Below are 13103 nucleotides of genomic sequence, written 5' to 3'. Positions count from 1 at the left end.
TTTCATCACCTTGATCATCCCAGAGGAGAAGGAACTAAGGGGTCTACTTGCAAATAAGGCATACCTCACAGGAGACCAGAGCAATCTGGAAGAAAGATACCCAGGTAGTTCCAATAGTTGTAGGAGTAACGGGGTCTTATAAAAAGAGTCTACAATCCTATTTAAATATGCTACCAACACATGTAACTCCATACGAATTGTAGGAGTCATTTACTGGGCGCATTGCGGGTGCTGCGAAGAGCATTTTTGGCTGACATCAAAGAGTGAAACGGTACTAATGTCATGAACTTTAATTGTACTTTGACTTAGGAATGGGGTCCATTCCCATCATGGTATTAGAAATCCAAAAGATTTGGAGAAATTAAAAACGGGAGAGACCAAGATGTGTTTCTTTTGACTGCTGTTGAGTAGGGGGTGGAGGGGAGCATGATTCCTTTGACATTTTGTTCACCCTGCATTTAGAGTACCCTTCCTGCATATTCTAAAAGCTAAACTCCCCCTCCCAGAAGAGTGTATATGATGCCAATCTCCAGGTGTTCACCCATCATAAAGGGCCATTCTCTCTCCCTAAAGAGGGGGATTCACAGGGATTACTGTAGGGTTCACACAGACCCCTTCTGTACCTGAGTAGGAGGGAAGCAATTGGGCTAATGCAGAAGGGGGTAAATGTTAGTGTTAATGGATGAGGGGCGAAAAATTGATAGGCCTATTTTATGCTTTATGAACTGTTTTCTTTTACAACTTGGTTAATTTGTATACACTGTAGTATTAGTAGTAGCCCTCCCAAGCCTTGACTATCGAAGCATCTGCCTACCAATGACACTCTGTTCTATGGAAGGGCCAGTTCAACAGTTAGTCTTAATGTGCATACATTTGCTCACTTTGTATGTCTTGGGTTCATAGGTAGTTACTATGGAGGCAGTGCTTTTGACCATTGAGGAGCTTAATCCAGTGTCCCAGTTGCCTCAAAGCACTTCTACTTTATTGACCTGCTCAGAATCGCACAGTAGTCAAATGGAGGTTGAGGAAATTGAACCCGGGTCTACAGGAAGCAACTTGTTAACCACTCATAACATTAGTTCTGTGTGTGTGTGTAACTGCCAGACAAAGGAATGATGTGAGCCTGTAGTACTCAAACCTGCATACCTTGCCTTATTAGTAGTACAGAGCCAGTATACCATGGCTGAAAAGAATTTCTTCCCACCAGTGGCAAATAACCTCTGAGAAACCAGAGCTGGTCTGGCATCCTCCTTAAGGTAGTAAAAGGCATGAGGCACTTGTTATATGATTTGTGTTATTTCTTGTTTTCCGCTGTTCTTTATTGCTTTTTGTGTTGTTGTCCACCCCTTAGTCAAGCTAGAAGTGTTGCTCTCTAGTCCATTATTTTTGTACTCTCTTTTTCATTCATCTTAAAATTTTGATTGTCTGCTCTTCAGTATGATTGAAATATAGTGTTTCACAAATTTTGCAAGTATTATGTCTGGTGGTTAGCCTTGAAGGATCATTGCATTCAGAGATCCTTAATCCCTGAACATAGTTATTGGGACCTTTGTGCTTTATTTAGACCATATAATAAGCAGGTTAGGTCAGGTAGCTTAATGTCTGTCTAGTCAAAAAAGCTTGTTAACCCTGTGAGAGAAAGCAGCTCTGATGAAGTAGAGGTATAAACCTCTAGACTATGACTCGGGCAGTGCACGTGCTTTTAGCAGTTCTGTAGCTTGATGAAGGGTAATGGGTCTGCCTGTGCTGGGGCAAAGTGTGGTGGAGCTGGCCATGTACCTTCAGATGAAAGGTGGCAATGCAGATGAGGCAAAAATCTAGACATTCTGTGAAATTCTGGACAGTTGAGAGGTTTGCCATTAGATGAAAGGTTACATTTGTGATTGGACAAGAGCAGAATCTGGGTCACAGAAACTGGAGGCACTGTGGGAGTTAGGTTGTAAGAACATTAAAAAGAAAAGAAAAACGTAGTGGAACTGCATAGGAAAAATTTAATGTCTTCATATTCATTGCGTAATTCCACTATACTCTCCACAAGATGCTGGCCTGTTTTCATTCTCTGGCCTTTCACAAAAATATTTGAAAAGATTGTGTGACTAGCTCTCGGAACATATTCAGAAATATGGCCTGCTCTTGGTATGAATTAATTGCAAGCCATAACACACTTCTGCCTTTTACTTAATCACTGACAAAATTTACTTATCCTTGGGAAAGAGATGTTTAATAGGTGGTACTTTTTATCAGTCACGGTAGAATCTTTGAGACGTTAGACCATTCTTTTCTCCTCCAGAAATGTAACATCTTATGATTCAGTCCTAGCTGTCTCTCCTTGATTAAAACATAGCTTTGTCAAAGAGTCTTTAATGTCCAGACTGGGGCTTGCGTATCTGACCTCATATCTTATACAGCTGGAATATTGTATGGATCATCATTACACACAGCACTGTTCAGAATTTATCAATGATATTACCACATTCATCTTTCTTCTGCAGTTACTGTGTATGCTGATGATATGCTACAGCTTAAATCGGGACTAATAAGTACTAACACTGAAAACTAGCTACAAGATAGACCAACATATATCATTGGTTTTCAACTAATAGATTAAACTTAAACACAATATCACAAAAAACAACATTCATGGTATTCAGAGCCAATCAAAAGCTAAGTCATGGTAACTTGCTCAGTGTCCAAGACACAGACAGTAACAAGGTTGCATAAATGCAATAGTATAAATACTTAAAGCTACTAATGGACCTCTTCTTATCATTTAAGACCCATACCATACAGATTATAGACAAAGTCAGAATAACTATTTATCTTAAGGCAAGTGTTTACATGATTCAGTCCATTCATTTTATTCACAGGACCGTCAGATACAGGCAATAGTTGTTTGGCACTTTTAAGGCTCTCGGGCTCTGAAACTCCTCTCTTTACTGTCATAACATATCTCGTCCTCTGGTCTCAAGATTGTGTTTACCACTTGAAAATTGCATTTTCAGACACACTCAGGCTCATGACATGAATGCATTTAATCCTGTTTGATGTTTTTTCAACAAATTTAGTCTGCATTTATAGGTTAGACTTTACATTTTAATTTTTGTTTTTGACAGCTATTAGGCAAATTTTGCTATTAATTTCTTCTGCGCCTGAACTCTTTCCATCATTTTAGATTTTTAGGGTTTTACTTGGGTTGGTTTTGTGAGTTTCTTTGTAAGTTACTTCTTAATTTGCCATATTTGATTGTTTTTCTTGTAAGGATTGTGGTTATTTTGTGTGTATTTTTGATGTGACACAAGTGTGCACTGGTTAGCTTTTTTAGTATTTACTGTTAGTCGAACTGTACTCCATTTGTCGTTTAGATTTCAGTCTCCTTATTGATGAGGATAACTCTTCAGGATTCAGGACAGTGCATACGCAGAGTTGGAGCCATCACACGGGTCTTTATAGGGTGCCGTCTGAACAGAGATACCAATCTACAGAATTATGTACATCATCTGAGACCCACACACCTTACAGCAAAATTGGGCCTAAAGGTGTTAGGACTAAAGGCAGCTACAATATTTCCGATACCCTACACAAAGTATATGATGGTTCCTCACTGGATGCTAAGGGTTCAGTAGAATCAGAATTTAGACCCCATATCAACAGTAACACTATCCATATCTTGTCAGCATCTTGAGTAGTGACTATACCATAACAAGCTTGTTTAAGGCTGCTCATAAGTCCAGGAAGCAAACAGGGCAAGACTAAGGGGATACCCCCCTTTATTTGGCCTCTCTACAGAAGTGCTTTTGTCAGAGTTCTCAGAAGTCCATTTTCTCATCCTTTTGAGTAGCCTCACCCAGATCCCCTCTTTCCCTAATGTCCTGGGACCCACCTTACACAGATAAGGTGGTCCAAGTCCTTTCTGCTTCTCAGAAACCAATCACTAGAAATTCCTGTTGTAACATATGTACAGAGTTTACTATGTGGGCCAATAACTTAGGTGTAGACCCCTGTTCTGCTCTTGTCCCAATTGTGCTATAGATCTTGGCTAATACATTTGATCAGGACTCTGGTTATTCTGCTGTCAAAGTAGTCATAGCTTCCATTTTGAGCTTTTACCAGGAAATTAACTCATACCTGTCATCACTAAAGCTTTGTAAGGCATTTCTCTGCGGTGCATTGATGTTCTTCATTCCACATTGCTGCAGTCCTAACCATTGGGTAGTCCGCTGTCCAGTCGGCCCGAATACCAAAGTATATGGCTGACGTCGGTCAAGACGCATTAGACTGATGTCAGGACGTCAGGGTACTAATGCGCATGACCGACGTCATATCCTCAGTCTTTTTTGCCGCATGGTCCGATGCAGAAGCAGTTTTGCGAGTGCAGGTTGGCGTTCTGAAAAATTTCCGAAGTCGGAGTTTCAGACCGAATCAAAGTTGGCTAAGTACCCCGTTGGGGAACATTTTGGTTTTTTCTTGCCTCAGTATTTAACCGGATGTCAGAAAAAGTGAATAACTGTATTTCTTGTGGGAAGCAGATACCTCATAGGGATTACCATACTTTGTGTATACCTTGTTTAGGGCCTGAGCACGACGTTGTTGGTTGCCGCTCTTGTGCTAGATTTAACAAACGCACAATTAAGAGAAGGTTAGACTGTGCCAGGTTAGTGTTTGGGAAGCGTTGTAATTATAAAATGCCGTCGGATGCTCCGACGCCCGCTTCGTCCAAAAAGTGCAAAGACAAAACAGCAAAGCCTAGGGTTGATGAACCGGCAGTCCCGGACGTCGGTTCTTTAGAAGGCTCAGTGGAGCCAGAGGTTTTGCCAGGAGTTTCTTTGGAGTCTCAGGCAGAGACTTTACTGTTACAGGATGTGCCCTCTCAGGAGGTAGGCCAGGCTGAGGGGGCTTCTCAGGTAACTGTTCTTCCCTCTCTTCCCAAGGTAGTTAGAGCCTCTCCTTCTGTTTCCAAAACTTCTTTGAGAGGTAGGCCAAGTTTAGCTTCAGTGGGGGCTTCTCCTAGCACTTCAGGTTCTGTGCCTAAGAAACATATGCTTAAAATGGCAGAAGATTTAATTACTATGATTAGAGGCTCTATGCCCTCCTGATAAGAGGCCTAGGGTGGAACCTGAGTTTGAGAGTTTTGAACAGTGTTCAGAGGCTTCTGAGTCTTCTCTGGGAAGACTTGCAGGAGTATCCTCCTTATTCTGATTCTGATGTGGATGATTCCACTCCTACAGCTTCTCCTCCTGAGGATTTCTCATTTTCAGAGACTCTGCATTCCATGAGGGAGCACTTTAAATGGGAAGGCCAAGATTACTCTGATTCCAGGAAAAGGCTTAGGGAATTCTTATTTTTACCCCAGCATAGGCCCTTAGCTATACCTCCTGTGTTGAATGTGGTGGAAGATGTTTTTGCAGAGGCCTCCCTGAACCCTGATTCTTTGCCTCCTGCGCCTGTTAAACCTGATAGGTACTATAGGGTGCCTGAAGCTCATAAGTATCTGTTTAAGAGTCCTAGGGCAGACCCGAAACTATTTCTCAGGGGCCTAAAGGTGTTAAGGCCTCTGTTGTTAAAATCCTGTTCCCACTGATAAAGAGGCAAGGGCTTTGGATAGGTGGGGAAAGAAAGTGTATACTTCTTCCACTTTAGCCATGAGAGCGTTGAATTGTCAGTTTCTCATGCTAAAATATCAAAATTATCTCCTTTCACAATTGAAATCTAAGGTGGATGCTTTGGCGGAAGGTATAGAGTGTAAAGAGTTGCTGGATTTAGTTCATGTGTCTGAACAAGTGGGTAAGCATTCTTTGCAATGTGGTTTTGATGCTGTGCAGGCCTCCTCGAGGGTGGCTGCCACTAGTTCTGTTCTTCGCAGGCATGCCTGGTTGAGGATCAGAATTTAGCAGAGCATGTTAAGACTAGGATTTTGGATGCTCCTTTACAGTCTGATGTGTTATTTGGTTCGCCTGTGGAAGCAGTTTTAAAGAAAATGGAGGACAAAGCTAAGTCTATGCAAACTGTTAAAGATTTTTTGCAGGTGCAGCCACCGTTTAGTAGAAATTGGCCTACTAAGGGATGGACATATCCTGCTTATGATTCTCAGTCTAGGGGTAGGTCTAGGCATGGTAGGGGCAGAGCTCAAGGTTCTTTTAGGCCTAGAACAGGGGGTTCACCTGCTCAGACTTCTGGTGAGGGCAGGGGTCAGTCCTTTCGTAAACAGACCCAATGACCTGCCTTTTCAGCTGCCAGTAGATTCTCGTCTGGCAGCTCCTTTGGGAGGAAGACTGTCTCTTTTCAAAGAAAATTGGGATTTAATCACTCAAGACAGATGGGTGTTGGATATCATTCACCACGGTTACAGGTTTTATTTCCATACATTGCCCCCTTTCAAAGGCATGCCAGACGTTCCCTCCACAAAGGAAAGAGGCTCACAAGCAAATTTCTCTGTTACTCCAAATAGGAGCCATTCAGCCAGTCCCTGTACCAGAAAGGGGCCTAGGATTTTACTCTCGCCTGTTCCTAGTACCAAAGAAGGGGAACACGTGGAGACCAATTTTGGATTTATCTATCCTCAACACTTATCTGGACATTCCCAAGTTCAAGATGTTGACGTTACAACAGCTTTTACCTCTGCTGGGCAAAGATCATTGGATGGTAACTTTAGATCTCAAGGAAGCTTACCTTCATGTGCCTATAAGACTAAGTTGCAGGAAGTATCTGCGTTTTCGAGCTGGAAATTCTCATTATCAGTTCTCTGCGTTGCCCTTTGGCTTATCTACTGCCCAGAGTATTCACAAAGGTTCTGGCTCCAGTGATAGCTTACTTCAGGCTAAAAGGAATTCAAATCTATCCTTACTTGGACGACTGCCTGATTCTGGCTCAAGAAAAGGAAGACTTTCTACAGCATCTGGAATATGTCATAGCAGTGCTAAGATGCCTAGGGTATTCTGTGAACGAAATAAAGTCCAGTCTAGTACCCTCTCAAGACATGTGCTTTCTGGGTGTGAGACTGAATACAGCAGCCCAGATGGCCTTTTTAACCCCGGACAAGCAACAGAATCTTTCCAGTTACTTCCATCAACTATCTCTTCAGTCCGGGCTGACTGCAAGGACAGTCCTTCAAGCCTTAGGGTTCATGGCATCTTGTATTCTGGTGCTTCCCAATGCCAAACTGCATATGAGGAAGCTGCAATGGTATCTCAAAATGTGTGGACACAGCACTGCCAGGATTTGGACACTGTCATTCAAATAATACCTTGCATTCAAAAGAATTTTTGTGGTGGGCTCAGGAATGTCACCTAAACAAGGGACTCTCTGTGACCCGGCCAGAGGCGAGTCAGATTTTAACGACAGATGCCTCGGACATTGCTTGGGGAGCTCATCTAAATGGAAAGTGGATACAAGACAAGTGGCCTGCCAGACTACAGCATCTACATATCAACATGAAAGAGATGTTAGCAGTCCAGTTTGCATTAATGGCTTTCAAGGAGTTACTTCTTCCTGGGCAGGTGTTGATTCTAACAGACAACACAACTGTCATGTGGTACATCAACAAACAAGGGGAACACATTCTTATCCTCTATGCAGGCAAGCAATGATTTTATGGGAGACTGCGCTCAGCTTGCAACTAACTCTTCAGGCAAGGTTTCTGCCGGAGCACAGAACTCCTTAGCAGATGTGTTAAGCAGGCAAATCATGGATCCCCACAGTGGAAACTGGATCTTCATGTATTTCAGAAATTGACAGTGTCATGGGGAACTCCAGACATAGATCTGTTCGCTTCTCCACTGAACCACCAGCTGCCAAAGTTTTGCACAAAGGGGTTTCATCATACAGCTTGGAAAGTGGATGCTCTTTCTTTCAGTTGGAAAAATCTTCATGTGTATGCCTTTCCACCTCTGCCTCTTCTCCCAAAGGTGCTCCTAAAGGTCAGACAAGACAAGCCAAGGATGATTTTAATAGCTCCAGATTGGCCTCGGCAACACTGGTACCCACTACTAAGGAGTCTGGTAAGGAAGCCTCCATGGCCTTTACCTTTGATTCCACACCTGTTATCTCAGAAGGACGGTCACCTGCTCAATGTCAAGCTTCACTCTCTTCATCTAACAGCATGGCATATTCTGTTTTGAAACACAGCAGGTCTCAACTTCCTCAACAAGTTTTAAATGTGATTATGGAAGCCAGAAGACCTAGTACAAGGAAAGTGTGCAGAAAAATGGAAGAGATTTTTATTTTGGAGTGCAGCAAAGAATTTGGAGATTTCTGAGCCTAATTTGAGTGTGGCTCTTCAATATCTTACTGAGTTATTGGACAAAGGTTTGTCCTTCTCTTCCATTAAGATTCATGCTGCAGCAATTTCAGCTCACTATGATTGTGACCCTCCATTGTTTTCGCATCCTTTGTTCAAGCAGTTTCTTAGAGGGGCAAAGAATATAAGACCCCCATTAGAGCTCCTACTCCTGCTTGGGATCTCAATTTTGTGTTGGAAAAACTTACTCTACAACCTTTTGAGCCTGCGGCTACTGCTGAATTGAAATGCTTGTCATGGAAGACTGCTTTTTTGTTGGCTATTACTTCTGCAAGAAGGGTTTCTGAGTTGCAGGCCCTTATGGCAGTAGAGCCCTTTTGATTTTCCATAAGGATAGGGTATCATTACGTACTAATCCTTCCTTTATGCCTAAGGTGGTTTCTAGTGTGGCTTTAAACCAAACTATTCATTTGCCTACTTTCTATGCAGATCCCCAAAATAAGGGAGAAAAGATTTTGCACACTTTAGATGTACATAGGCAGTTACGTTATTATTTAAGCAGGACTAAGGATTTCAGGCAGTCTCAGCAGTTGTTTGTTTCTTTTGCTTTGAGTTCTCAGGGCAAGCCTGTGTCTAAGCAAACTATTTCTAAGTGGATTGGGTTTTGCATTTCATTTTGTTATTCCCATCATGGCAAGGAGATTCCAGCTGGGATTAGGCCTCATTCCACTAGGGCTACTGCCACTTCTACAGCATTTCTAAGTGGGGTGGCAACTAAGGATATTTTGGAGGCAGCTACTTGGAGTTCAGTACATACTTTCTCTAAGCATTACCACCTTCCTCTCTACTCTAAATCTAGGGCTGGTTTTGCCACAGCTATTTTGCAAGGCATGTTGACAGCTCCTGCTTCCTTATGATTTGCCAGCCTCCCTTACCTCTGCTTTGGGATTCTACCCAATGGTTAGGACTGCAGCAATGTGGAATGAAGAACATAGTACAGTTTTGTACCTACCATAAATGTAGATGTTCGAGGATCCACATTGCTGCAGTCCAATTTACCCTCCCTCCTTCCCTCTGTGTTTAGGGGTGGTGGTGTGGGTTAGGCTATATTCTTGTAAATTTGTATATATTGTATATATGTTTGGTGCAGGGTTTTTTGGTGTTTTTGGTTTAGGCCTTGTCTTTTTAGGGTCTTCTGACATCTGGGGCAAGAAAAGACTGAGGATATGACGTCGGTCATGCGCATTAGTACCCTGACGTCCTGACATCAGTCTAATGCGCCTTGACCGACGTCAGCCATATACTTTGGTATTCGGGCCGACTGGACAGCGGACTACCCAATGGTTAGGACTGCAGCAATGTGGATCCTCGAACATCTACATTTATGGTAGGTACAAAACTGTACTTTTTGTTTCCTCTGCTGAGAAAACTCGCTCTAACTTTAGTACCCAAATTTAATGTAGCCTCCTTTCAAAAACCAGTGCTAAAGCAGCTCTGAAATATGTATTGTGGGAAAAGCCTTTTCTTGGTGGCAGTCATTTTTATGTATTACTGTCATTTACATCCATCCGGGCAACAGTACAGTTATACTGGAAGATATCCTGCACTCTGTATATACATAATTCCACAAGAAAAAATACTACTAGGTGATGTGAATATCAACTGATTGGACATAAACTCTAACTCCCCTACATCTATTGTGAGCTTATTTGATTTCACACAACTAATTAATAGCTCCACACATTATATTCCCTATTAAACTGGATCCTAGTAATAGACCCTAGCAAATACACCACCAAAGGTAAAATGTCTGACTGTCTTGGTGATCATCTCCCAATCTATGCAACCAGAGAGCTCACACACACTCTTAAACAGCATGTTTATAAAACAACATGCAGCCTTTCCAAGTTTAACCCAGAGACGTTCATTACTTCCCTGTCATCTGTTAACTGGAACTTCCTAAAAATGCTCCCCTTAGATGATGCTGTAAACAAATTTAGTACAGCTTTCCTGAATAACCTAAATAATTTTGCACCTCCGAGAAGGAAGATGCTATAAAACAAATAATGGAATTTGGCTGTCCAAAAAAGAGTAGGATGCTAATGTAGGATAGAGAAAAACCATGGAAAGGCAAAAATATAAAATGCCACAATATCTTAAGTTTCAGAGTGCTTCGCAATCATACTGAAAAGCAAATGAAGATAAAAAAACATTCAGAATAGTAGTAAATACAACCCCCAAAAATTCTGAAGAGCTATTAAGGAAATGTTGCATCCTGACCAAAGAATGCATCCCTAACCCCTCTCCCAATAACTCACCACTCGAAACAGCAATACAGTTCAACTCTTATTCCATAGATAACATAGCATCTCTAACCAGGGATTCCCCAGCATCTAATCCCAACCCTGCCCAACAGCCATGTATCACCACATCCACTTTCACCTTCAAACATGTGCCACTTCCTATATAAAACTACTCTTAAATTCAAACCATGCTGTACTTCATCTGATGACCTTCCAAGTGAGTACCTTGAAATATCAGCCGACCGCATTGCCTATCCTGTCTCGATCCTTATAAATAGGTCAGTCCAGGAATCCCACATTCCTTCTCGCTGAAAAATGTCATGCATTTATCCCTCTTTGCAAAAAAGGAAATTCATGAGACATTACTGATTTTGACCTACAGCTGTCTTATCCACACTCTCCAAAATACTTGAAAAATGTATTCAAAAACAATTGCTAAACATTGTGCACAGTGACTTGCTTATTAGGATTTGATTTAAGCAAGTTTATATCTTTGCTATATGGTGGTCTTGCCTTTAGTCCTGTTTTTAACGTTTTGACTGTTATTTCCCATTGAGATCAGTTTTTAAACCATTTTTAAACATTTTTATAATACATTGTATAGAATACTAATTTTTGAAAATGTATTTAAACATTTCACATACACTAGTTCTTTTTGTAAAGAACTGTGTTCACCTTTAATGATTTTACCCTTCATTACTGGTGGATTTATGTTTTTAAAAAGAGAAAGGGACATGTATTTATGTGATTTGTCACGCAAACTTGGGTAATGCATTAGTACTTTAAAAACCCGATTGTGGGTTAATCAATTGATTAACTGAACCATTTGTTTTTAAATCTAATTAATTTAATTCAATTAAGTTAAGCTTTCACAATTGATATGAGTATTTAAACTGTGGCACATCATGCATACTTTTGTCTTGATAAAGCCTGATATTGATCAGGCGAAAGCGCTTGATTTTATTATTCTTGGAGTGTTTCGTGTGAAATAAAGAAGAGGATTATTTGGTTTCCGTTTTGGTCGTGGATTATTACTTCTTGGTTTATTCTTCTTGTTTTGGCTTCTTTAATTGCTAAACTATCTACTACAGGAAGAACTCTCATTCCACACATAACAATGCTTGCATCCTTCTCATAGTACTAACACTGCACTTCTAGCCTATGTAGATACTGTCAGTAAAGCTAGAGATAACAAACTAGTTTCCTCCTTATTTCTAGACTTGTCTAAAGCCTTCGACACAGCAAACTTCTACTTCAAATGTCCTCATTAGGTCTCTCTCAGCCCACCCTTCTATGGTTCAAAAGCTCTACCTATCAATAGGCATCAGTCAGTGATGGCACTCCCACCTGGTCTCTGTACCTCCCAGTTACCACTGGTGAAACACAAGGCTGTATCCTTGGTCCCCTCATCTTTTCTCCTTTTTTCTTAAAATATTTTAAGATTTTTGAGAATAATTACAATTTTGACAAGTTTGAAATGTTATATAATATCGAAATAATTTTTTAAAGAAAAACTGAATTATGACTATTTACAATATGTACATTAAGCCTGAGACCATAGAACTAATAAATAAAACAAGGCAAATATAAGAAGTCTTAACAATCTGAAATGGTTAAATAGATGAAGACGATTCCGTAAGGACCAAAACCTTCAACCAAGGATTGTTCATTAGCTTGTTAGGCTAGATTCTTTAACTGCTGTGCCTTTTAAAAGGATCAGAAAGTCTTTAAATTCATTTTCCAGTTTCTTGTCCTGGCCACAGCTAGTATAGTCCAAGTTAGATAAGAGAAGTCTTTTTTGTATTTCAGTTTCCAAAATATTAGAGAAGCATTTATTTTGTTAAAACGAAGGCATCATTCTGTAAAGCTTTAAAAAAAAGTCTTGAACTTTTCCCAGAAATTATGTTCAATAAGGCAGTCATAAAACATATGTGAAGAATTAGCGTTAATATGTTTGTTACTTCTCCAGCATTTGATAGTACTTTCCTTCCTCATTTTAGCAACCCTTACTGGAGTTGAAAAAAAAAGCTCTGAACAAAAGTTTCCAAGTAAATATACTCCAGTAAAAGGGTCCAAGATATGTTTTTTAACAGAGGAGAGGAGGTATTTTCTTCAGTAAAAACTGTACGATACTATTTAGAAAAAAGTTCCAAAAGTTATTAAAGTTAGAATCATCTTTTGCTAACATTAATGTATTTTTGAGAATAAATTGTCGATGCTTATAAATAATTTCAAACAAAATTTGTATCCACTGTGGAAATTCACCATGACTAGAGTTGGATAAGAGTGAGAACTTAAGTTTGAAATGATATTAAAATTAGCTGTAAATAAATTACCTCATTAGTATTGATATTAAATTAACAGCCATGGTAGTGCAACGGTAGCGTTGTTGCCTCACAGCAAGAGGTTCTCCCGTTCGATTCTCGGCTGGAGTGCAGGGAGTGCCTTTGTGTGGAGTCTACTTGTCCTCCCCGCGGTTGGGTGGCGTTCGAAAGACATGCGTAAATGGGCGTGCCGTCGTTGAAGGTTGGACGTCGAGCTGGCACCTCGGCGTTTCTGAAAATCTA

General features: G+C 40.7%; 1 protein-coding gene across 1 annotated transcript in view; it reads left to right on the top strand.

The window, feature by feature from the left end:
- NDC1 (NDC1 transmembrane nucleoporin) overlaps window positions 1-13103 on the top strand; it is a 2145343-nt gene that overhangs the window by 1722592 nt on the left and 409648 nt on the right. The gene's annotated exons all lie outside the window — the stretch shown is intronic.

The sequence above is a fragment of the Protopterus annectens genome, chromosome 10.part0, assembly GCF_019279795.1.
Source record: "Protopterus annectens isolate FY-2018-M chromosome 10.part0, PAN1.0, whole genome shotgun sequence".
Classification (NCBI taxonomy): domain Eukaryota; kingdom Metazoa; phylum Chordata; order Ceratodontiformes; family Protopteridae; genus Protopterus; species Protopterus annectens.
This window is presented reverse-complemented; position numbering and strand designations above follow the sequence as displayed.